The following is a 26250-nucleotide window of genomic DNA, read 5'->3' on the forward strand; positions in this document are numbered from 1 at the left end:
ACAGCTGTGCCATGCCGGATCGTGCAGTCCACCCCCCTCCCGCACACACTGTGCACTGTGTCCAGAACCAGGACAATCGGGGCATGGGTGTATGGAGAGGGCGCATTGACAATCAAGGCATTAAAAGATGTCAATTTACAACTGTGGGGGACAGGTCTGTAGCTTCTGCTGCAGTGTTGGCACTAACTTCGGGTTAAAATGGGCAAAAAGTCTGTAACGCAGTGAAAATTACATCCCAGGAAGTGGCAATAGGTTATTTACGCAGCCCGATTGTATCTTCCTTGTGAAGGGCTGTGCTTACAGCTTGTGCCCAGTTACTATTGGGTTCTGCCAGCCAATAAATGGCGGGGCGTGGGGGACTTTCATCTTCGAGCAATAAGAAATGTAGCCACTGCAAACCCTAGATCAAGGAAGTGGGAAGTGACCCATCACTTTTTGTGTCTGTGACACAATCCTACAAGACATACCTCCCATTCATGTAGGTTGGGATGTTAGCGGAGTGGCATAATGCTGTTGTGATGTCATGCCAATAGGTATATAAGTGGGTGCAAGCCCCCAGCATGTGTAGGAGATGCATGCACACTATGTAAAAGTCGCATCCTCTCTATGATAGAAAATGTTGATATTGGCAGGGGTGAGGTAAGCCCTCTGAATTATATAAAGCTGAATAAGCTTGAATCTGACATTGTGTGGCACATGTCTGGGTCCCTCCAACAAGGCAGTCCATTCTTTGTCCATGCATGGGTGTGAAAGATCCACTTCCCAGCGGAATAGGAACTCACCAGGTGGCAGCTCACCCTCTTCCATTAGTGTCTCTATATAGGTGCCAAGGTCGCAGCTTCACTGAAGACACTGGTCCAGGCGCGTAGCTAGGGGGGGGCGGTGGGGGCGGACCGCCCCAGGCGGCACTATATTTAGGGCGGCTGCTGCCTGCGGCGGCCTTTATAATTTACTTAGGGACACAGTGTCACTAAATAAATTATAAAGTCGGGCGGCCCAGTTTGAGTGCAACTGCAAGCAGCGCGCTGCGCACTGCGCGCACTGACCTACTTGGTTGTAGTGCTGTGCGGAGTGCGCCAGTGCGTCAGCGCCTGCTGCTGCACTTGCAATTTGATTATTTGCCAATGGATGTTGATGTCGATCATGACCGTTAATCTCTGCCCGCGGCGCCGCCCCGGCGCGTATACGTTGACTGGCCCATCCCATGATCCCAGCCTGCTCCAGGGCCGTCAATCATGGAGAGCGCGCGCCAGCGCTACCAATGACGGCCCTGGGCTACATTTTTGCCCACCCCTCGCGATGAGAATGGAGCGGTGACGCGTCAGGCGCGTCACCGCTACGCACTCTCGTGACGACCTTGTGGCCTGGGGGCACGGGCACTGGCAGTCTCTGCTGCGTCACCGTGGCGGAGGATAATTCGTTACAGTGCAGTTGAAGTTCGTTCTGCAGTAGTAGGTAAGAGAATGTGTTTCTTACTAATTCTTTTCTTTTTTAAAAATATGCGCAGGCCCAGCAGGACACGTACTTCCTGTGCGCACTGCGCTTCATTCATTCATACCCAAGTGTATGCCCTTACTTGTCGTGCAATGACTGATTTATGTGGTAAGGGGATGAAAACTAGCTGTATCCCGTCCATTCATGGGCCCAGTTTTTAAGTCCTACAACATTAGTGAGACTTTAGAGGGGTGTAATATATGTTTATGGCACCTTTGGGCGCCAGAAGTTAGTGTTTTGAGCTTTGAGTTTTGAAAACACCTCCATGTTCATTTCATCAACCTCTTTTACAGGAAATGTGACGCCCAGCTAGTTGGGCCCGGATTATGAGCTTAGCACAGACATTTTGCCCTGTGCAAACTGGATTTGCAATGTTAATTCGAAAACAATTTTTATTTCAACTCATTCACAGTGCAATTTCATTTTAAGCCAGTGGGAATTGGTTTGGGACAAGAGGGCCGATGAGTGTGACTGGTCTTCGACTGGCACCAAAGTTTGGGAATTATACCTCTAATGTACTGGGGTTAACCCACATAAACTGAGCACCCCTTTAGTAGTTGACTACCACGCTAACGAAGCAGAGCAGTCCAAGGTTTACCCAGAGAACTGGTGTGGGTATGCGGTCAATAATCATTAAGATGCGTATATACTAATAAACACTTCACTTTCCTGCTTGTGCTGTTCCGAATCCTTAAACAGAAAAAAGTACATTAATGCACACACAACTAAATATTTATACAAACATATGGACTGAATGAAGGACTTGTGTATACAGCAGAAAACAAAAAGCTTAAATAGGTAAAAAAATAATATAAAGAATGATTCCTTTGTTTTGTGGGGTTTCATTTTTGTCACTATTCGTGTTCCCATCACATATACTGGTCTTAATGCTGCAGTTAATTCAAAAAGGCACTCATACTTTAGAGCAATCACAAATCGAACTTTTTAGGCCCCAAGTCTTAAATTTTAAATTACGTTCCTTTCCGTCCCATATAATTTAATCAATCTTGCTATAACATTTGGTGCTCCACTGCCACATGTTTCCAGTGATCCTAATTATGAAGCTACAATATTCACCATCATCCAGGCTTTAACGTAGGGGACTAACCCAGGGATGTCTGCAGGGTCGGACTGGGACGAAAAATAGGTCCAGGCACTAAACTAAAAGTGCCCCCTTTAGTGAATAGTAGCCCATGTTTGCAAACTGGGACAGTATTTTGTAAGGTATGTCTTTGTCTTTCTTGTCTTTCCCCCTCTTGCCGAACGCCCTCTTGCTGTATAGCCGCGGCAATGCCCTCTGTGTCTCCTACTTTCCTGACCTCTTCTTGCTTTGTATTTTTTTTTATCCTTGTCGTTTGACGATATTATGGATGTTGCTTTTATATCTGACTGGGTTATGACCTCCGGATGCATTGGGGGGAAGGGAGCCCTTTCAGTTCAGGATTGCTGGCATGGCATTTAGGAAAGCCCCTGCATCTTTCACAAATGAACATTTTGAATATATTTTAGGTTGATAGCCGGTTTTGATTGTCTTTGCTGGTGACCGTGAGGCACCTTTTATTGTCACCAATGTGGTTTGCGCCGTAGGGTCAAGGAATCCTGTCATAGCCATGCCCTTGTAAGGCACGCCCAACATTTTGTTCTTCCTTTTCCTGTTGTTAATTATGGTGGTAACTGACCGCCTTTCACTTCCTGACCTCATTCTCCGCCTGAGGAGCTGCAAGGACTCAGGAGAGCCTAAAGAGCTGTGGTAGGGGAGCCACAAATTCGCATGGTTGCAAGTAGTCCGCCCGTCCACATGGCTGCCTCTGGCGTGAGGGAGAGCTGACCCTAGCTCGCAGGGTGGTTGAGCTGCTTGAAAGCAATGATCTTGCTAGCACCTGGCGCTTCGTGCTTCGTGAGCCTCTGTATGTACAAGCGATCCTCCGAACTTATCCAGCTCGTGGACAAAGGCCAATGTAGGGATGAAGGGAGAGGAGCCCACACGACCTTCCCAGAGAACACAGAGAGGGATGAGAGAGAGAGGCCCCCGAGCAGAAGCTTCAGAGCAACCGCAGGCGGCAGCCAGACCTAGCTGGGCAGCTTCTGCAGTGCCTGGCTCGCACTCCAGCTCCCTCCCAGATCCCCCCGCCTCTTATCTCCTCCTGCTGCTGAGGATTAGAGTCGGGCTGCCACTGCAGGTATCCCTCTATGCAGGAATGACCCTAAAAGGGATGCTGGATAGCAGGACTGGGGAGCCCGTTGAGTCTGCACCACCGCCCTGTTGATTCTTCAGGAACCGGGCTGCCACTACTGCCGCCTCTGCCACTGCATAGCTTGCAGCCCCAGATGAGAGATGTAGAGGTTGCAGAGGCTGAGGTTGCAGAGGCAGCTCCAGCTCCTCGCGCCCCGAATGGCTTGATGGTGCAGCACTAGGCTGACTCAGGGCATCAGCGGACATGCTCTCCGAGATCATGGAGGTCCCATTGCTGCATCTGCAGCTTGTTAGCTAGAAGATGGTCTGGAGCTGGACAGAGCAGACATTCCAGTTCTCCCAGTAAACAGCATGTGAGTAACGCATGGCAAGTCACCACAGTAGAGCTCCCAAGAAGGGTGGAGGAGAAAAAGTTAGGAGAGGCTCCGCTCCATTTGCTCCATGGATGAAGACTACTCTGAAAATTGGGATGTTTCCAGACATGGGCAACATAGGCAGCAGCCTGTGCCTAGACATGTTTAGGCGACTGGCACCACCTGCTGCAGAGTGCTAGTCAAACCCGCTGAATAGGGGATGTAGCTACAAAGAGTGCCAAGGACAAAGGACCTCCCCACATGTCCCTATAATACCTTATGGGGACCATGATGGGACCGTGCACAGATGCAGGAGCGACCTCTGTCTCGTACTCGTATACAAAGAGTTTAGGCTTGTCTGGATTTTGGTGTACAGATGTGATTTTGAGTAAACAGGTCTGAAAAGTGGCTGCTTCTCATTCTTCATTCCTCAGCCCCTAAAAATAGAGAGAAAGTCCCACAGAGATCAGTGGGAATCTTGGAATAACTCATGTAGAACCTCATTTGCTGAGTACCGCAAGACTCAATGGATTGGCTGAATATGAGGATGAGTGTTATTTCCCTCTGTGAGTGCAGAAATACATTGTTTTACCTGGCTATGCGGGCAGCCTTGGTGTACCTGTGACTGCAAATGTTGTGTTCTCCATACAGCCAGGTAGACGGCCAGTTCAGCCGCCTCTATATCAGGAACACAGTTGATCAAAGATGGGAACGTGACTCCTAGCCAGCAAAGCATTAGCTTTGATTTCTTGTTCGCCCACATTTAGGGATTCCTTGACCCAGAGCATCATGCATAAATGCAAACATGGACCGTGATGACCCAATAAAGTATTTCTAGCCCACTCATAAACACACACACACATGCGCAGATACAAGCGCCACGCCATCATCCAATCCCAATCGTACAGCACAGAAAGGTAACCCTATCCTGCGTAGGCCAAAGCAAACAAGAAAACAACCCTCCGTCGTACCACATAGGAGGTAGAGTAACATTCAGAGGGGAGTAACAAGGCACTTCATAGTTATCATTTTAATAACGTTTTTAGGTTAGATGTCATACAATTAAAATACCACAATGCAGACCACACCTGGAAGAAATACTTAGGGGATTCTAGCATTCACTGAAAAGAATCCGTCTTCCCCTAATAATGTTGCTACAAATTGGATAGAGTTGAACAAGTTTCCATGGCCCCCATAACTGTGTTTAAGGATTGTGATCATAATGTGTCGCCCCTCCCTGTATTTTAGCTTTGGGCCCCCAGGCAGGCTGTGCACCATGTGTGTGCTCAGGCTGCTGTGAAGGAGAGATGCACTATTACAAGCTGGTTTTGGGTACCAAGAGCACATGTCTTTTCATTCCCAGGGAGTTGGTTGCTGCTGCTTGGAAGTAATGACAGGGAGCGACCCCTGCTTGTTGTTGCCTTTGGGCCACCAGAGTGGGCTTTGTATCCGGTCTGTGTTGGCAAGGTGGAGCTGACTGACCCCTTTGTGCTGCGTTTAGTTTTAAGGGCACACAGTGAGTCATTCCCTGTGAATAATTAATTTGCTGTTTTTGAAAGATAAAGAATCACAGGCTTCCACACTGTTAAGTTAGTTTTGGGTCCACAGAGCACATCACATTTGTGCAGGTCCCCACTGCTTTAATGGGGGGGACCATGATGTATGGTCATTTAATGTCAGCTGTAGATGAAGGTTACATGAACAGTGTCATGTATGTGCATGTTTGCATTGTGCTGAGGGGATTACCAGGTAATTGTTCACGCAGCTCTCTGATGGATGTCAGATGCGTTTTTTCTGAGTCCCCAGATAGATCATGCAGTCTGTGTGTTCCCTTTTGTACTGCCAGTCACCGCTGTTTTCAACTGTGTAGCCTTGGACCGTGTCATGTATGTGCATGTAAGTTGCATGATCAAGGTAACTATTAGCGGCGATACTACGTGTCTCTCGGACCTCTTTGAAGTGCATGCCCCCCCCCCCCCCAGGGGGGGCGGCAATCTGAGGGATAGCCCCGGGCGCCACAAGCTCTAGCTACGCCACTGGGCTTAGCGGCTCTTCCTGGTCCCCGTGAATGCCAGCTTGACTCTGGAGGACAACCGGTGGGGACATGCCTGCTTGGCCGAGCGCTGAAGAGGTGATTTAGGCGGTGAGTCGGGGGTGCTCTTCTCGCCCGGTGTGCGGGCTCAAGTGCGGTCCCGGAGGCATAGTTTCCCTGCATACGGAGTGCAGGGCCTCCCTGGGCCGGATTGGGGGCCATGGCCACGGCGGTACTTCCCTCGTGGGCGTAGTTCGCATAGTAACGCGACACGTAGCAATGCAAAGTGCACTTCGCACTACGCAAGCACCGCGTAGCTACGTGAACTGCGTAGTGCACTGTGAAAAATGCTGTTCGCACTTATTGCACAGTGACGGATGCTTGTCCGAACTGTGCAATCATTGCAAGCGGCATCTTGCACAGTGCAAGCGGTCATTTTCTGCCGCTTGAGTAGATTTGTACTCGAGCGGCAGCTTTCTCAACGCGGACAGGTAGTTTCTCATCGCGAGCGGTCGTAAGCGAGCGATCACTCGCAAAGAGAAACCTGACCTCTCCGCGTTGAGAATCTCGCCTGGAGGTTTATTTTCCACGCTCGCGATCGGCAACTTGATGTTGCTGATCGCGAATGAGGAAAATGCCTCGCCGGGATGGTATTTTGCTCGCTCGCGGTCGCCAACTTGAGGTTGAGGGCCGCGAGCAAGCAAAAAATGCCCGCTACACTATGCGTTTTTGCACTGTGCTAAGTGCAATTTGCGTAGCGCGTAGTTGCACAAACTACACAAGCGTAGCGTAGTCCTATGCCCAGGATTAGTGATTTACTGTGGCTGGTGGTAGTGTGCACGGGAGCCAGCACCATTTTGAAGGTGGTGCCCTTGGCCATTGTACCCTTGTACTGTTGTGGCTCCTATGTGAATCGTGGAGCCAGTAAGATCTTTCTCACCCTGGGCGGCTGGAGATTGACTTGCCCAAAGCAGGCTGCTTCCTACAGCGACCATTGTTGAATGTGCTGCCCCATTTGCTGGAACATTGGAACCGGGTGCTGGAGTTGCCCTTCTTTGTGCAGTGTGCCCTCCCTTGCCACGTAGGATGGATTGCTGTGGGGCCTGTGTGCCCTGGCTTGGAGGCTCCCACTCGGCGACTTTGCTGTATAGCGGGGGGGCGAAGCCGCTGGCTGGTTGGTGTTGTAAGTACTGGGGGCCCCTGAGAGCCATTGTGGGGCTTGGCGGCGCTAACTGGGACCTGCTTGTGGTGACCGTACTTTGGTGCCTGGCTGTGACTGCAAAACTCATAAGAGGGGATATTACCTGGTCGTTGGTTTCGCACTGTTCCGTGGCGCTGATATTCACATCTCTCCTGGTGCCTGCACTGGTGGGAGCCATTGATCCATCTTTGCCTGGCTGGTGGCTTCGTACTCCTAGAGTCATGGGGAAGCCCAGGGGCAAGCAGATGGGGGTGCCCCAGGACCAAGAGGAGACGGCGTTGGACCGAAGATGACAAGATTCACCCGAGCCCCCGGCCGACAACTTGGTCCAGCAACAACTTGCCCAGATCCTGCAGGCTATATCAGATACCAAGGACACGTTGCACCAGGACATTGCTAATGTGGTGGTGGGGCTGGGGCTCCTACAGGCAGAACATTCCAAGCTGGATGACCGGGTGAAGCAAACGGAGATCACTCTGGCAGACACGGCACCAGTGCAGCAATCCCTCTCTGCCCAGATGGGGGATATCTCCCACAGAGTTAAAACGCTGGAGAGAAATGCCGAGGATGCTGAAGGGCTTAATCACAGGAATAATATAAGAGTGCTGGGACTCCTGGAGGGAGTGGAAGGAGCTAGTATGCTCGACTAACTGGAGAGCTGACTTCAAGATGTGGTGGCACCTGATGGACTGACCCAATTCTATACTATGGAGAGGGCTCACCGGGTTCCTCCTCAGCCACCGGCACCGGGAGGCCCACGCGACCGGAGGCCGCTCGTCTACTTCATTACAAGGATAGAGATTTCTTGCTGCAGAGTGCGTGTTCTTCAGGGCCTTACACAGTGGACAACAGCAGAGTCTCGATATTCCCTGAGTATACGTTGGCGGTCCAGCGCCGCCGCACATCCTTTCTAGAGGTCAAGAAGGCGCTGAATGACGAGGGGCTCCAGTACTCCTTGATGTTCCCGGCTCTGCTGCGGATGGTTCTTGATGGCAAAACTCACTTCTGTGAGGACCCCAAGGAGGCATGGGACTGGATTGAGTCCTATAAAACAGGCCGCGGATCGACGAAACAACGACGCACGCCTCCCCCGGAGGGGCAGCGCTCACAAAGCAATAGACGGACAAGGCATCGCCGCAATCCCTTGCGGACGCCTAGTGCCTCCCAGACAGAGAAGGAGAGATCTGGTGCACTGCGGGTGCTGTCCGAACTATTGCAAGATGGGTCAGCCTCGGAGGAGTCCCAAGCTGACAGTGTTAAGTTGCCGCATGTTACTCCAGGGACAGCTGATGAGCTTATTTGATTGCTTTTCTCCCTCTTGCTGCCTCTATCTTGCTCTTTTTCTTATCTGGGAAATTGTTCTTTTTATTTCCGGGCTTGTCAGGGGCATGCATACAATGGTGTGCCGTCACTAGATATATGCCTATTTAGTGCCTAGAGGGGTTCAAATCGCCTTCCTTCAGGAGACGCATATCACACGTCAGGAGGATCTCGCCATGCAGCGCAGATGGCGGTGACAGATTTTTACTACAACCTATTCTGCCTTTGCGAGGGGAGTATTAATATGGAGTATTAATATGGATCAGGGCGGGTGTTGCTTTTCAAACTTCGCAACAATTGGTGGTTCCAGAAGGGAGATATGTAATGGTTGCTGGTCGTCTTAATGGCAGGGATGTTGTGCTAAGCAACATATATGCGCTCAACACGGAAAAGCTGGCTTTTTTCACCCAGCTGTCTGGGAAATTGGCACCATATCTGACTGGGTCGGTGATTATGGGTGGGGATTTTACTTCCATTACTGACGTTTCCCTGGATAGGTCTCATCCCCTCTTTCGGATGCCCCTATTCATAAGGTTTCTAGGGCTAGAAGAGATTGGCAGCATAGCTGGGGGTTAGTTGATACATGGAGGGCACATCACCCGGGAGTGCACGATTATTCCTTCTTTTCAGCACTGCACAAACTTCATGTTCGCTTAGATGCGATATTGTGTTCCCCAGATGTTCATGCGGCAGTCAAGCACAGTGAGTACCTTACTAGAACACTCTCAGGTCTCAGATCATAGCCCATTACTAGTGCGGATCCACTGAGCCCAAACGCGCTCTACAATCCCGACATAGCGCTTAGCTCCAGAGCTGTTAGAAGACCAGGCCTTTCGTGAGGTAGTGAGGGATGGTGTTAATCAGTACTTCCTCGAAAATGCTGGCACGGTATCCTCGACTGCTGTGGGATAGGATGCTTTTAAAGCTGTACTACGGGGCCACTGTATTCATAACCAGATGAGGGTGCGTAGGACGCTCATACAGGATATAGAGACCGCAGACCGGCGCCTGTGTGAGGCTAAACAGGGTGAACCTGGACATCCTGAAAGGCAACAGAGCTTCTCAGAGGCGAGGGAGGAGGTCACCATGAGGGTTGAGAGGTTGCGCTGTTTTTATTATAAAAAGTACGTAGCGCACGCTCATGCAGAGTAAGATAAATCTGGAGCGTTGCTGGCTTGGCTAGCCAACCCTGCCAGACGGGGAACGGGCATTTTAGAACTGTACCCCAATGGGGGAAATTTGCTCTACCCAGCAGGAGATTAATGACCAATTCCTTGCTTATTATATGGATCTCTATCGATGTAAAGTGACACCAAATGATGATGCTCTTGGGGAGTTCTTAGACACAACTGAACTTCCAGCACTAGACAGGACACAGGCGGAGATGCTAGGCCAAGATATAACAATTGGGGAAGTTAGAGGAGTGATCAAGCATATGGCGCTGAAGAAGACCCCTGGGCAGAGGGCTTGCCGATTGAGTTTTATTTGACCTACATAGATCTTCTGGCTCCTAAGTTGGTAATACTTTATAATGATGCGAAGCATGCGGGACAGCTGCCTGCCACCACTGGTGAAGCCATTATTATTCCCCTCTTAAAACCCGGGAAAACACCCTCTGATAGGACCTCTTATCGTCCACTGTCCATGCTAACTGCTGACTATAAGATTTTAAGCCGGATCTTAGCGACACGGCTGCTCCCACATATGACCCATTTAGTACACAGTGATCAGATGGGATTTATCCCAACAAGGAACACAGCCATAAATGTGAGACGCCTGCTTCGGATCTTGGAAGCTGACACGAAAGCAGCTGCTGCCATTCTGTAGGTCGATATAGAGAAAGCATTCGATAGCTTGGAATGTCCTTACTTATTTTAAGTGATGCGCAGGTTTGGCCTGGAGGATGATTTTGTTGATTGGACAGCATTGTTGTTCAAGCATTCTACTGCTCAGGTGAAGAGGGGGGTTCTGATTTCAGATGCCTGTACTGTGAGTCGTGGGACGAGGCAGGAATGTCCGCTCTCCCCTCTGTTATTTGCCCTGGCTATGGAGCCCATTGCGGCTCAGGCCAGGACGGGGCAGCGATATGCGGGTCTCTGTATACATCGTCAAATCCATTACATTGCCCTTTACGCTGATGATCTACTCATGTTTTTAGCCAATACAGCTGACACTCTCGTTGGAGCAAAGAGATTGCTTTATGATCTTGAGGCTGTTCCTGGACTTAAGGTGAATTGGGAAAAGTCTTGCCTGTTCCTAGCTGCCCCATTGGCTGGTGGCCTTCCAATACAGATGGAGTACAGTGGGAGTATCACTGCTTGCCTTATTTGGGGACCCAAATCTATCTTACGCAATCAGATTTATTGGAGGGTAATGTGGGTTGAGCCATTCAGGGCTTTAAGAGTAGCATTGACTTTTGGGGGACCCTGCCTCTCTCGGTTAGTGGTCGATTGGCTCACCTTAAGATGGTGACTCTTCCCAGACTGCTGTACTATTTCCGCACCATCCCGGTCTGGATACCGGCATCGATTTTTAAACAGCTCCAATCAATGATTACGGGGTTTCTCTGGTCTGATGGCAGGTGAAGAGTAGCGTAACACTAATGAGACAAAAGTCCGAAGGCGGCCTGGCGGTCCCTGACTTCGAGACTTATTACTTAGCTGCTCAATTGCAGTGGCTCACCCAGGCAGAAGCACTGGAATTTAGAGAGTCTGATGATCGGGGGGTGCAGGGCTTCGGGCAGTTGCTCTCTCGAATCATTTTACAACTGCAGTTGAGTCTTAAGGCGCTCACTAATGAGTTCAGTACGTTTTGGCTTTGTTGGAACAGGAGCCAGAAGAGAGCGCAGATCGTGTGTCCGTATGCCCCGAGATCCCTTTGGCCATGTGTACTGCTTTGCCGCTTGGGTGCAGCTGGGCTGCATTGATGGGCTGGAAAGAGAAGGGACTGTATACAATGGGGGACCTTTACAAGTATGACACCTTGCTTCCCTTCAGTATACTCCGAGACAGGTACGACCTGCCTTGTGGGGACTTTCTGTTCCATTCGTCCCTCGTTGCTGCCATCCAAAAAGCATTGGAAGGAAGGGTTGTCTGAACCACAAACTTCAATGGCCTGCCAGTATGTAGTATTAGTGGCGGGCACTTTTAAGGCTGTTACCTGCCTCTATAGGCATATGACGCTGTTGGCGCTGCGACAAATGTGGTAAGAGGACCTAGATGAAGAAATTCCAGAGAAGGTTTGGGCTGAGCTAGTTGAACGGGCTTGGAAAAGCACTAGAAATGCTCGTTTTCAACTGGTGCACTTTTTTATTCTTCACAGAGCATACCACACCCTGGCTAAAATTAACACTTACTTCAGTACGAATACGGCAATGTGCCCCCGCTGTAATGTGGAGGGTGCGGAGTTCCGCCACATGATTTGGGACTGCCCACGGCTTGGGACATATTAGGAGGAGGTGGTTACTCTGCTGTGCGACGTCACTGAGAGGGACGTGGAGCCCACAATAGGTCTTTGTTTGCTGCACTGGTTCCCACATACTTCTAAGAACAAGATCACTAGTAAGTTCTTGGACTTGGGTCTTCTCTTGGCTAAAAGTGATATTACCCCGCATTGGAAATCCAAGAAGGGTCCAAGTTTCCTGAGGTGGAAGGCTAAATTCCTTAAATGGGCAGAAAGTGAAGGCACTGTTAGAGTACAGTTGGCTCACCGAACGAATAACGAGAAAACTTTGGAGGCAGCAAGGGCTTGGGAGGCGTTAGTAATACTGCTGAAGGTCCCGGAGGCTGATCAGGAGGTGGCCCCAACGGTTGGGGATCATATTGGTTTGCCTTGACTCAGGGGTATTCGTTAATTGGTTACCTCTACCAGGGGATTTCCCGATTTTCTTGTCCTCTGACGCTGCAGAACTCCCTGATACTGACTGCAGGATATCAGTAATGTGCCTTCTTAGGGCTACACCTAGCTTTTTCAATACAGTTTCATATGTGTGATACACCCGGGAGGGGGAGGTGGGAGGGGGGAGGGATAAGTGGGGGGGTATTTAGTTTTGTATATTTAAGTGTGCGGCACAGGTATCTCCTGCATGTTTTCATAGCTAAATTGGCCAATATTGCTATGTCTTCTTTCAGTAATCTTGGTGACAGTTTCAACCACTATAATGTGGAATGATATATGACCGCTGTTGTTGATGGCTCTGCCAAATGTACCTGGATGCGTCCAGAGAGTTGGGATGTTAAATGAGTACCTGTTTGCCTGTATTATTCAGATCATGATGGACTGTTTTTGTCTTGGAAATCATAAAAATACATTTAAAAAAACAAAAAGCCTGTAAAGTCCAGCCAGGTAAGGGCATAGCTGTGTCCAATAGGTGCGGTCCCACCAGCCATTTCGCAATCTATTGGATTACTGCAGCAAGGAAATAGTGTTCAAACTGTGGGACAGATAGTCCCCCTCTGTCCATTGGCGAGCAGAGTTTCTATAGTGCCACCCTGTATCTTGATTCTTCCTAAATAAGGGTTGATAGTGACAATAATGCTCTAGCACTTACCTTAATTAAGCAGGGTATTGCAAAGCCTGCTAAAAGGGGCTGCCCAGACCTAGGTACTTTAAAAATCCCCAATAATCGGAAGACAATTAAATGGGACTGGGTGGAGGATCATCCAGGTGTCTTAGATGTGGCCAAGAGCAAGGTTTGTCTGCTATTGGAGGAAATAGCTTGCGCTACTTTTGATAATGTTGTGGAAATAATGGGCCCTAGACTTGAATCCCTATATAATGAATCAAGGGGACTTCTTGGAAAATCCTCAAAAGAAGGAAAGCATTAGTACATATCAGAGGTCAGCCCAGCAGGGCGTCTGGTTTAATAAGGATTGTAGGCTCCATAAAATGGCGCTCTTGAAGGCAGTTAAGCAAAAGTACATACTGAGATAGTGATCAAATAAACAGCAAAAGAAAACCTTAAAAAATATTCACATCAGAACTGTCCCACAAAAGGAATAACACCTTTCTATAACATTATTCTGTTTTATTTTCAAAAATATTCATCTATTTCAATCAGTTAATATCCAATAACTTTTCAATAAATACATATACATTAAATTTCATATGACTCCACCCTTCATCTGATACAGAGGAGTCCCAAGCATAGACGAAGCAGTCTACTTAATCCAGGTACATGTCTCAACAACAAAAAATAATAATATACAATCACATCCACAAAAAGAAATGACAACAAAATAACAAAAAATCACCATTATCAAAACAAAAACAATTTAACAAAGACAATACAGAACAGTTATAAACATCATAGACAATATAAACAACACAATTGCGCCGACGTGCGTTTCGGAATCCCATGTACCATCCTTCCTCAGGGCACTGATGGTATATTCAAAATTTCAAAAAGCCAGATACATTCATTTAAGTTTGACAAAGAATTTGACAATTATTGTTGAGGCTTTGTCAATAATATCAGTGGGAACAGTTATAGCACCATTAGATAGTGGCCTGTAGAGCTAAATAAGCTAGCAATTGAATCCGCAAAGAAGGAGTAGGAAGGCTCTCTGTGGTCATCCCTACGAAAAGCACTGTCCGCCAAAGACTCAAGAGCATTTGGAGCATGGCAGCATACTGGCTAAAAGGAGAAGAGAGAGCCCTAGAACATACAGTCCAGCCAAAAGACTGGGTCGTATATTTTGGCTCTCTCTATGAGTCAAGGGATGCTATCATTGAGGAGACATCTCAAGGTCTAGGCCTGGGGTTTGTAAATGAGGGCAGAGGTCTTTCTTTCTCTATTAGAGAAACGCAAGTTGCAATTCACTTGTGCATCTCGACCCGTGCCCCCGGACCAGACAGGATCTCAAATGATCTTTATAAGGAGGATACAACACTCTGGGGTCTTTACATAAATCTCCTGACCAACTCACTTCTCAATAGTACCCCTATTCCCCCATCATGGAAGAATGCAGAGGTCATTCCCATTTATAAAAAGGGGAACAGAATGAGGCCCACTAGCTATAGGCCCATTAGTTTAATAGACTCCCTGCAGAAGATTTTTTGTAAGCAAATACTGAGTCGTATACAGGACTGAATTCTAGAGTCCAGTACCCTGAGTGATCTTCAAGCAGGTTTTTGAGTTAAAACAAGCACCATGAATCAAACCTTTCGCCTGTTGTGTATCTATTGGAAAGAAGTACAAGTCAAGGGAGGAAAGCTCTATGTGGCCTTTGTGGATTTGCGTTCTGCCTTCGACCTTGTCCTGCGTGCCATTTTAATTAAATTACATTCATCGAACAGCACAGGTGAGATGGGGCCTGAATAACCAAGTTACAGATCTGTTCCCAGTTCAGTGTGGAGTAAAACAGGGTTGTGTTTTAGCCCCCATACTTTTTTATTCATTTTATCAATTATGTTGTGATGGCCCAAAAATGGCAATAAGAGAGTACCCACCCTTCCCTTTGCCGATAATACACTTTTAATTTCAAAATTGCTGTAGGAATTTCAGCAGTTTTCAAATGATTTTATCAAGTTCTGAGATGGGCAAGGGCTGGTGCTAAATTAATCTAAAATTAAATATATGATTTTCAGAAAAGGAACAGCAACCCTCCTTAGAAGACCTGTGCTAAATGGCAGTACTAACCTGGAGCAGGTTGATGCCTTAGATTATCTAGGCATTTGCCTGACACCAGCAATTAATTTGGTAAAACATATCGAGAAAATTAAAATGCAACTTATACACCAGACTGCCAACATCACTAAAATACACAGGAAAACTTTGTCAAAACAACTCTCACCGGCTCTGGAAATCTATAACACAAAAGTTTTAGATGGGGCAATTTATGGAGTCGAACTGTGGGGCATCGGGATGACAAATTGTTTGTACACAATTGAGAATCGCTTCATTAGATCTTTAGTAGATTTACCTGCAAGTACCTCGCTGTTGCCACTATACTTGGGTCTCACACAAAGGCAGCTAGCACATAAGATAAGCTATAAACTTCTCATGTTCTGGCACAGGCTGTGGGCTGTGGACAAACTCTTGCCATATAGAGAGCCACTTTTTGAGCTATTGAAGTTACCTGCAAAAAGTGGCAAAATTATGTCTCTTTGGATGATCTCTCTCCAGCATGTAATGCTAGCTCTGAATCTATTGTTCATCTTTTATTTTTCTGTCCAAACTATAAACTTCTTAGGAAAAAATGGATATTACCACTTTGCAAACTATTTGGCAGAGTCCACTATCTAGAAGTCCTAAGAATTCTGTGTACTGATACATGTAGAGTAGTGGTTTGTGGTTGATCTAGATTTTGGCAGGCACTATGGATAAAGCGTTTGAAATGTACCTTATGACACACTGCACTTTCCTAAATCTATGTGATCTTAAATAGTTTTATGGAGGCTATATGTGACCTGTTAAAAAACTTTCTTTGAGACATGCTCCGTGATCTTGGCCCACGAAAAGCACTTTATGATGTATTCTGTTTTTTTAACTCATGTGACCCTATCTCAACTTTTTTATATGATGTTTTTTTACTTATTTGTGTTTAATTGTCTGCCTCTCTTTGTACACTGTGCTGTGTTCTTTTACGATCCTTTGTGATCGAAACAAAGAAATGAAATTAAATGATTCTTCCCAAATAAGGTCCCTGACCTGCTGCTTGAACATTTGAAAGAAGGCAGCAGGAATGTAGACAGGAAGATTAGTGAAGAAATAGAGAAGGCAAGGCAGGACCACCATTGTCAATAGAGCCACCCTTCCTGACACCACCAGTGGCAATGTACGCCAGAAGGTCATTTGGGACCAAAGCACATGACTCCACTTGTGACATTAACATCAAACAGATCTGTCATGGAGTGCTATAACTTTGTTGCCATGCTACCCATGTCCCTTTTGGAAGAAAAGGGTACAGGCATGATTTTGACCCATTTACCAGCAGTCTGAATATAGCGGCAAAGTGTGAAAACATGACGGCAATCATGTCAGGAATTTCATGAGTGTCTCTAATGTATAATAACATATCATCTGCGTATAAGGATATTACATGTGTCCGTTCACCTAAAGGGATGTCCCATTGAGCACCCCGGCATAGCAGCTCCAATGCTAGCAGTTTGATCGTCAACAAGAACAGCAGGGGTGACAGCGGCATCCATGTCTCATCCCCCTGTGAATGAGGATAGCCTCTAACATGAGGTGTCCCGTCCTGAACCTAATTGGTGGATCAGTGTATAATGTAATAGTGTAACCAGGCGACTGAAGCGACTGCCAATACTGAAGCAGGATAGAACAGTAAACAGGTAGCCCCACTCCAGGGAGTCAAAGGCCTTTTCAAGATCCATGACAAGATATACAGCGCACAGCCAATCAGAAGGGGCATAATGTAGGACCTGGAAGAAGCAACGTAGATTCAGAGACAAAATCATTTTGATCCATCTGGAACAGTGATGGCATTAATTGGGCCAAACCGTCCACTAGGACCTTCGCTAATATCTTGCAGTCGGTGTTGAGCAATGCCAGTCGTCTATACGAACCAACTAGTTCCCGGTCTCTGTTGGGTTTGGGCAGGGAGATGACTGTCGACTCTCTCTGGGAGCTAGGTAGTGTGCCAAGGGACAGAGCCTCCTCATACACAGCCATGAACTGTGGGGCAATTTGAGTCCTGTATGCCTTATACAGTTCAGCCTAAGCCACGCCAAAAGTCATCCAGATCTGTTTGCTGTGGCATGCATATGTGCCGAATGAGCAGCATAATTGGGGGTCTCTCGAACAACCTAATAAGTACGCTGAATGCCTTTGCAAGTGCCCCACAAGTCACTGGAATGTCAGGAGTCTCCAGGTCCAGGAGTGCATGATCCAGCTTGGAGATGTCCCTGGCTAGTGTCTGCCTCATGTTCCCCTGTATGCCCAGTCAGTGGTCACACAACGTCACTTTAAAGGCATCCCACTCCGCTGTTGTGAAAGTAGTCTGTGATTCTTATTCCTTGGGAGGCCCTAAATGGGGGGGGGGTCTTCCAATAAAGCAGGTTGGAAGTGGCAGGTGGGGATGGGGGTGATTCAACCTCCCATTGTATGTGTAATGCCTGGGGATTGTGATCAGAGTGGGTATGTCCCAAGTAATCTACATGTGCAATGGAGGGTAGCAATATGGGTGTGGCCACCAATCTGTATATGCAGACATGGAGGTCACAAGGGATTGAATAGAAAGAGTAAACCCCAACATATGGGTTCCGAAAATGCCACATATTTACCAACTGCCATCTCTGGATCCAATCATTTGGCATTTGTGCATTTGAGGTCACAGCTGTGTGAGGGAGCAGGGGGAAGGAGCAATCCAGGGCAGTATCAAGCACGCTGAAATCTCCTCCAATGGGCCATGGCATTTCGCTCTACTGAGAAAGCGTACTCGGCAGTACCTGAAAGAAGTTTGTCTGATCAGTGTTCAAGGCATATATAGAACCCAGAAAGCTAGGTCAGCTGTCCGATCGCCCCCCCACAAAGATGTAGTGTCCCTCTGGGTCTAGTATCACATCAACTGCCACAAACGGGTTCCCAGACCTGGCCCCGAGCAACACCCTCGAGCATAGCTAAAGTAGTTTGTGGCAAACACCTGACCTCACCATTATCTCAGCAGCCCGATGCCTTTTGTGAGTGTAAGGTGGGTTTCCTGCAGTAGTGCGATATGAGTGGAGCAATGCTTTAAGCAGGCATACACTAGTAATGGCGTGAGGGCGTATGCATACCCCTCGCATTCCATGTTAGTATAAATACAAATGGGCCGCCATGATTGGTGGGACATATTATCCAGTGCTCGGGATCCGTACAGGTGCCAGAGAGGGCTTGACGGCACTCATTAGCAGAGGGGCAGTATGCAAAGGAAGTGTGGAGTCAGTAGCGGCTGTATGTTGGAACAAAGAAATACAAATCATCAACAAACTTACAAAAAAACCATTGGAGCAGATGTTTAAACCCAAACCAGTGAAGAGCTAAACTCAACAAGAATAAAGCCTATCGTAGAGCTGATGAGGGAGAGACTGGTAGACAATAGCAGTACACACCACATAGCAAAAATTAAGCTGCAGGATCCTATGTCTGTCAGATGCCTGCTGTACCTGTTTGCTGCCAGTAATTAAAGCTGAACAGTTAAGGTTCAGGTCTGGTGTTGATGACTGTTTCCTGACTTCAAGCCCACACCCCTGTAAAATGAATTCAAGCACAATCCGTACTGCTAGGAGCAGTCACGTTCACACAGGCGGCATACCCACTGCCAGATTGCCAGGTGACAGCAGATAGTCATTGTAGACATTAAATAATATCTTCAGACATCTGTGGTGTAACCTGTAGTGGGGTGGAAGAGTCCGCTCTGGAGAGCCAAATGGTCACCAGTCCCTCTTCCCTAAATGACGGGACAGAGTCAACTTCGGGCTCCGATTTCCGACCACGCTCACCAATCTCAGTTCCATTTTGTAAGGCACTCACGCAGAGCTTGGTCGAATTTCGGCACATTTTTTAGTTGGGGAGACTGCTGCATTCAGTGCTGTCCGGTGCAGCAGGGCTCCCCTTTTCTGTCCTGTGATACAGCATTAAATGTCATGGAGAGTCCATTGGCCTCCAGTCAGTTTCATACATCTTAGGAGGAGTTGGAGAAATGTGCCCCTCCCTCTGCTGTTCCTCTCAGGTGCACGGGGAAGAGGAAAGCATAATGGATGTCAAGTTCCCGCATATGGTGTTTGACCAAGAGGGCGTTTAGGTCGCTATGTCACACAATATGCAGGGGGGCCACCCGCTTAGTGCCTGCGCAGAGGTTTAAATTAAAATAAAAACTAAAAAAAGGGATTCACCCACTAGCAACAAGGATGGGGGAGTGGCCCCTTGGGCAAGTGCCTTTACTGCCCCTAGGAAAACCTACCAAAGCTACACGTTTCTGAAAACTAGAGACCCGGGGAAGTCCAGGGAGGTATGGCTTGCATGGATCCCCCAGCGTTTCCCTACCCAGAATCCCCTGCAAACTTCAAATTTTGATGAACAAAATCAAATTTTTCCCAAATTTCTGTGTGGGAAAGTTGTAGGATCCCTGGGCTAACACAAATTTCCTACCAATCAGTGTTCCCCCAGGACTCCTGATAAAAACGGTACCTCATTCTTATGGGGTGCTATTCTGGCCAGCTCCTCATGCATCCCAAGGTGCTCCAAATTCAAACTGATACAAAAGTCTATTATACAAAGTGTGTACCTTTCCCCTGACAACATAAACAGATATTTTAATATTGCCACATCCGCATGCCCTAGATGCCAGCAACTTAATGCAAACTTGCTTCACATGCTATGGTCCTGCACTTCTCTACAAATGTATTAGCAAGAAGTGGCCGCGGCACTTGCACTCTGCACTGAAACATCCTTGCCGCACACATAGGAAGTACACATACTAGGGCTCTGCGCCAGGTCTAAGAAAAACAAAGTCACATCAAGGTTCTGGGATCTGGATCTGATAGTAGCGAAGCGCCTAATCACGAAGAGGTGGAAACATAATACTCCCCTGGAAACGGTCAGTTGGGAAAGGTCCCTTACAATATGGGCACAGGCGGAAAGTACAACACTACACAGGGAGGAGACAGCGGGGCTCCACAAGTAGCACAACACTGTGATAGCATATTCACGGCCTTCAAAATTGGGGAAGATGGAAACAGTGCAGATGCCCCCCCAGCCAATACGTGATCCAACTTCTGGCGGTCCCGAGCCCAGAGGCACTATCCATAGACAGTATTAAGTCCCACAATGCAATGCATTTGTTACCTGGGTCCACCACCAAGAGTCCCCCATAACCCTCAACACCTAGTCAATCGTTTGGATGACAGTGGTCTCTCACGCTTTAATGGGTCCAAATACCACCCTGGCAGGCCGCCGTAATATCCAGTTCGAGATACGCATTTGAGTGCCTAGTGATGCTATGCATATCCTTTTCGTTATTTCTTGATGGCAGTTCCTTTATTTCATCCTTAGTTTTGAGGTTTGATTAACATATGTCTTATTGGCCCATTTTTTTCTCTTCGCACAACATCCCAGTATACTGTTGGTTGCACTACAAGGTCCTACTTCCCATGGGAGCTGCTGATTTACACCACATGTCACAGCTGTCTGGCTTAATAAGTCATGTTTACAATGTTTTGGGTGTAACAAACCACTGGTTGGGAACTGAAGTGCACAAATGCTAGCAGGAAGTAGCATACTTTGTGTTACAAATATAGGCCACCTGCAAGGACAAGTGATCATTATTGTGCACTATATTTAAATTTATGTAACCAGTTACAGACATGTCAATTGTTTCCATAATGTAACTTTGCATATGCAGATGTGATGCCTATGATAATTCTGACTTATTACAAAATTTAAGAAAAACAATAAAGATATTGAAAAAAAAAATGGTACCTCATTCTTGTGGGTGGGTCAAGGGCCCAAAACGTATTGAAAAGACATGAAAAGTATCTATCACAAAACAACCTGATTTTGCAAGGGGTGTCACCTGGGTTTTTGGCTCAGTGGCCATTATAGGAAACCTACCAAACCCACACATTTCTGAAAACTAGACACCCAGGGGAGTCCAGCAACATATGGCTTGCATGGACCCCCCAACGTTTTCCTACCCAGAATCCCCTGCAAACCTCAAATTTAGCTGAAAAAATCAACTTTTTCTCAAAATTCTATGTGGAAAAGTTATGGAGGCTGCATGGATCCACAAATAAATTTCCCACTACAAAGCATTCCCCCAGGTCTCCTGATAAAAATGGTACCGCACTCGTGTGGGAGGGTCAAGTACCCGCGACAGGCACGGGCCCAAAACATATTGAGGAGACATCAAAATGACCTATCACAAAACAACCTGGTTTTGCAAGGATTTTCCCCTCGGTTTTTTACCCCGGGCTCGGCGGCCATCCTGGGAAACTACCAAACCCACACATTTCTGAAAACTAGACACCGGGGGAGTCCAGTGAGGTATGACTTCCAAATATAACTGCAAAAAACAAATTTTCCACATATTTTTACGGGGAATTACCGTGCCGGCACAAATGTCCTACCCCACAGTGTTCCTCTCAGTCTCCTGAGTGAAATGATACCTCACTTGTGTGGGTGGGGAAAGGCCCTTTGACTGGGAAAAGCCAAAAACATAGGGATTAAGGGTATAGCACCGAGAATTGTAAGCGCTACATTTTAAAAAAAATACGTATTCAGCCAATTCTGCATTGGACACCCACCCAATTGAGGTATCATTTTACTTGGGAGACTGAGGGGAACGCTGTGACGTAGGATATTTGTGCCAGCACGGTGATTCCCCGCAAAAATATGTGGAAAATGTATTTATTTATACATTATTGCTCTCATACCCATTTGTACCATTAAATGAGAGAAAGTTGAAAGCACAAAAAATAGCAAAAATAGGTTATGTCCTAGTAAAATGCAAAAACTGTGTAAAAATGTTTGGTTTTCTGATAATAGTCTGCTTGTCCCTGAAAGCTGGGAAGATGGTGATTTCATTACCACAAACCCTTTGTTGATACCATTAGCAGGGGAAAAACACAGACGCTTTCATCTGTAGCCCTCTTTTCCCCTTTTTCCCCTAAAAAAAACAAATTTACTGTATTTTGGCTAAATTCTGGGTCCCTTCCAGGGGAATCCACAAACCCTGGGTACCATTAAAATCCCCATGATGTTGGAAGAAAAGGACATAAATTTGGCGTGGATACCCTATGTGGTCAAAACGTTACAGGGGCCTAAGCGCAAACTACCCCAAATGCGTAGGGGTTAAGCTTTGCTAACAAACAAAGTGCAACTTATTATGAACTTTGAAGCCACATCAAAGTAAACAATAACAGGTACTCTACATAGATACCAATAATAGACTCTGAACAAGCAATAATACAAATAATACTTAATCTATACCCGCATAAAGGCTGTCCATTACCAGTTTCAACCAAAGCAGGTGGAGACATCTAAATAAAACTGCACTTAGGACCTGATTACGAGTTTGGCGGTGCGGTGCGTGTCTGCCCTACCCATGGTCTGGCTGCCTGCCAGATTACGAGTGTTTCTTGAACAAGGCTGCTTTTTTTTAATGCTCCCACGGCGGTGACCTAGGAGCATCAGAAACAGTTTCTGCATGGCATGGAATGCAATGTCCATTCCATGCATGAACTGGGGTGCATGCACACAGGGGGTACATGTTGTACGCCACTGCATGCTCCCCAGGGCGCAGAGTCTCAAGGTTTCCTCTTAACCACGATTTTCATGGAGGAGGAACCGCCATGAAAAAAGTGGTGGAGAGGTAACTCGTAATAAGCTTTGCGGGACCGTGACAGTCCCACCAAGCATGTTGTGGCCTCCTGACTGCTGCAACACCACCAGGGAACAACAATTTCCTGGCGGCTGTGGCAGGGCAATTGTGGTCCAGCTGTCCTTATTGATATATGGCAGTAGGAAGACCGCCTCTGCCGCACTGCATGAGGCCGTGGAATGCCAGATTTGTAATCAGGCCCTAAGTGTAAAATATTCAACAAGCTGCCAATTTGCTTTGGAAATGTAAAAGTTAATAGCTCTAGTATATGTACCTGTAACAGAGGTAGCTAACCAGTACAGTATGCTAATATAATCCCCCTTTTTTCCAAAGAAATGAACCGACACAGAGTCCAAAAAAGAAATAATTTAGAGACACTTGGGATGGCACCTACACTGCTCTGGACACAGACATCAACCCAAATTCAAAATACCATAGTAGAATGTCTATGACAGCACCATTGCTCAACAAGCCAAAGCTAACAATGCAGTGGAAGGATGGTACAATGCCTTCCAAGCCACACTAGGAGAAACCCAACCAACACATTCATAGAAGACCTCCAAAATGAAAAAGGTACCAACAACTAAGGATAGAACAATCAGTAAACAAAATCAAACTAAAATAACAAACAAGGCAAATGTATGAAATGCTATAATTCAAATTTAACAAAGGTGTACACTCCCTAGAAATGATAGAAAAATAACTAATATAAAACAACTACTTCCCTAGGTACTCACTAGAAAAATAGAACAAAAGATAACCAGTATGACATAAAAAGATATTTAAATATTTAAATAAATGCTTCTGTAAAGCAGTGAAAAAATAATATTAATAAATGATAAAACACTGATAAATAAAATAAATAATTCTTATACTATATTAAAACTATTCATGGAATAAAGCAAAAAGGTGCAATATTAAAAATAAAGGAAGCAGTTCACAAATTAAATTACACAAACAAAATTAAACTTTTGTATTGCAGCAAAAGCAAAAAGTCAATATACATATTGAAATATAATATCTCCCACCCATTTTGCACCTTGTATACCTCTTTTAGAAAATGGTTCCTTCACCCTATACTCAGTGGAGGATCTTTTAATACTCACTCGGAGGGTTTGCATTATTTCCAGCATCTTGAGTCTCCTCTGATATGCTTTGCAGTTCTGAATTTAATCACTCAAGCGCTGAGATTAAGGAATAAACGTGCATTGTGATTTGTGTTTTTGACTTTGATGCAGGTTTCACCTTGATTGCTTAGTACAAATTTGGTCGGCATAATGGGATTTCTACAGGCAAAGTGAAATTTGGGTATCACCAACCCTGCAGAGCCATTTGTAGTAATTTATTATTTTGAGAAGGGCCCATATTTTAGCATAAATGTGATATTTTATTCCAATTTTATTGAAGTGGTAATTCTCCTAGGATGTGATTTTTTGGGGCTTTCATGGTCAACATTGACCAAATATAGATGTTGATGATAATGATTAATATGTCCCACCCACAAAAAAATACAAATATTTTACATAAGTTGTTTATCTGAGACTCTTCATCCACCCACACCTCCCAAAAATTAATTCCCCAAAAAATGAAAGTTGTATACTAAGAAACCCAAAAAATAAAAAAATAAAATGACCAACCTAAATACAACAAAGTAATCCAAAATAATTGGTAACCTGAAAAGCTACAAGAAAAAACTCCCGGAAAATGAAAACCCACATAAAACCAAAAACGAATTTTGGGTTTAAATGAAACCAAAATAATTTCCTTTAAAAAAAAAAAGATGATGAAAGCACCAGCAAACAATGCACTCCAATTTCGGAACCTATGAAATGCATAGCATTCCAACCCTCACAAAATTCGCAACCCAAATAGAATAGAAACATGACATTGTAACTCTACAAACATAGCACAACACATAATAATATGTAGAATAACACACTACTACTACTACAAACCTATAGTCAAGACTACTGCTTTACACTACACTACACTACAACACAAACTAAAACTAAGTCACCCAATAAACAAAACTAACACCATAACCTTCCTTAACTACCCCTATCTACATAATCTCCTCTAAAACCCTAAAGAAAAACTTCAAAAACTCTTACCTTATCAGTCAAACTGCAATAGGCATCTGCAACCACCATGAACTAAAGCCACCTCAAAATGACAGTAACATAAAATACAGGCAGCTGCAGAAAAAATGGCTGCTAAATGAAGATAACAATAGACCATCTTTCTATATAAAACAATAATATTGTTACAAAAATTAATTGCAAAATGTTGAAAAATGTTTGGAATATGCCTTAAAAGTTTTATAAAAATACTTAACTATGCATTCCCCCCAAAAAAATGTTTATTAAAATAAAAATTATATAGTGTTTTGCAAATATAACTTCATATTACATGGTACTAACAGCTATATGTTAAAATACATATTATAACAATTCAAAAATGCAAAGTACCATGTTTCAAAAATATATGTATAAAATGATTACTTACCTTTTACATTTTTTTTTTAAATATACGTGTTAAAACTGTTTAAACAATTGGCTACATGTAATAGTGTACGTAAACATCCACAAATATACTACTGTAACAATAAAAATATATATTTTTTGTTTTAATAAAAAAATATGTATGTAAATAAAAAAATGTGCATGAAATACAATACATTTAATATCAAAATAAAAAAAAATGAAAACCTTGCCTTGGTGGTTACTATTTTTTTTTTTAAACTGCATATTACAGGTCCGTGGACCGCCAGACTTGTAATCGGAGCTTAAGAGCTTCATATTCACTATTACCAATCGAGTCTTACACACTCCAATCTAAACCATTTTGTTTTAGGTATTGGACACTAAAGATGTTAGATTTACTATTTCAACTTCAATCTAAACAATTTTGGGGAAGGTGTTGGACACTGAAAGGGCTAAATTTAGTATTCCCAATCCTATCTAAACCATTTGGGGAAGGTATTGGACACTAAACTGACTAGAATTATTATCTCCATTCCAATCTAAACCATTTTGGGAAAGATGTTGGACACTGAGGGCCTTATTATGATGTCCCGACTGCTGAATTATGATGCGACCACACATGGTGCGGTCGCAAGCTTACTTTTCTGTGTGGGAGTTTGTGATGCAGTTGGAAACCGGCCGCATCACAAGCTTCCAAACAGAAAATGGAATTTGTGTTCATCACTGCACCACATGGCAGGTACCATAAGGTGCCTGCCGCACAGTGCATGGATCAACGGGGGGGCACCATATGGCCCCTAACCGGAGGTGGCAGGAAGTAAGGGACCCTGCTAGGGGCCCGACCTTGCTTTC

The sequence above is a fragment of the Triturus cristatus genome, chromosome 1_2 (assembly GCF_964204655.1).
Source record: "Triturus cristatus chromosome 1_2, aTriCri1.1, whole genome shotgun sequence".
Classification (NCBI taxonomy): domain Eukaryota; kingdom Metazoa; phylum Chordata; class Amphibia; order Caudata; family Salamandridae; genus Triturus; species Triturus cristatus.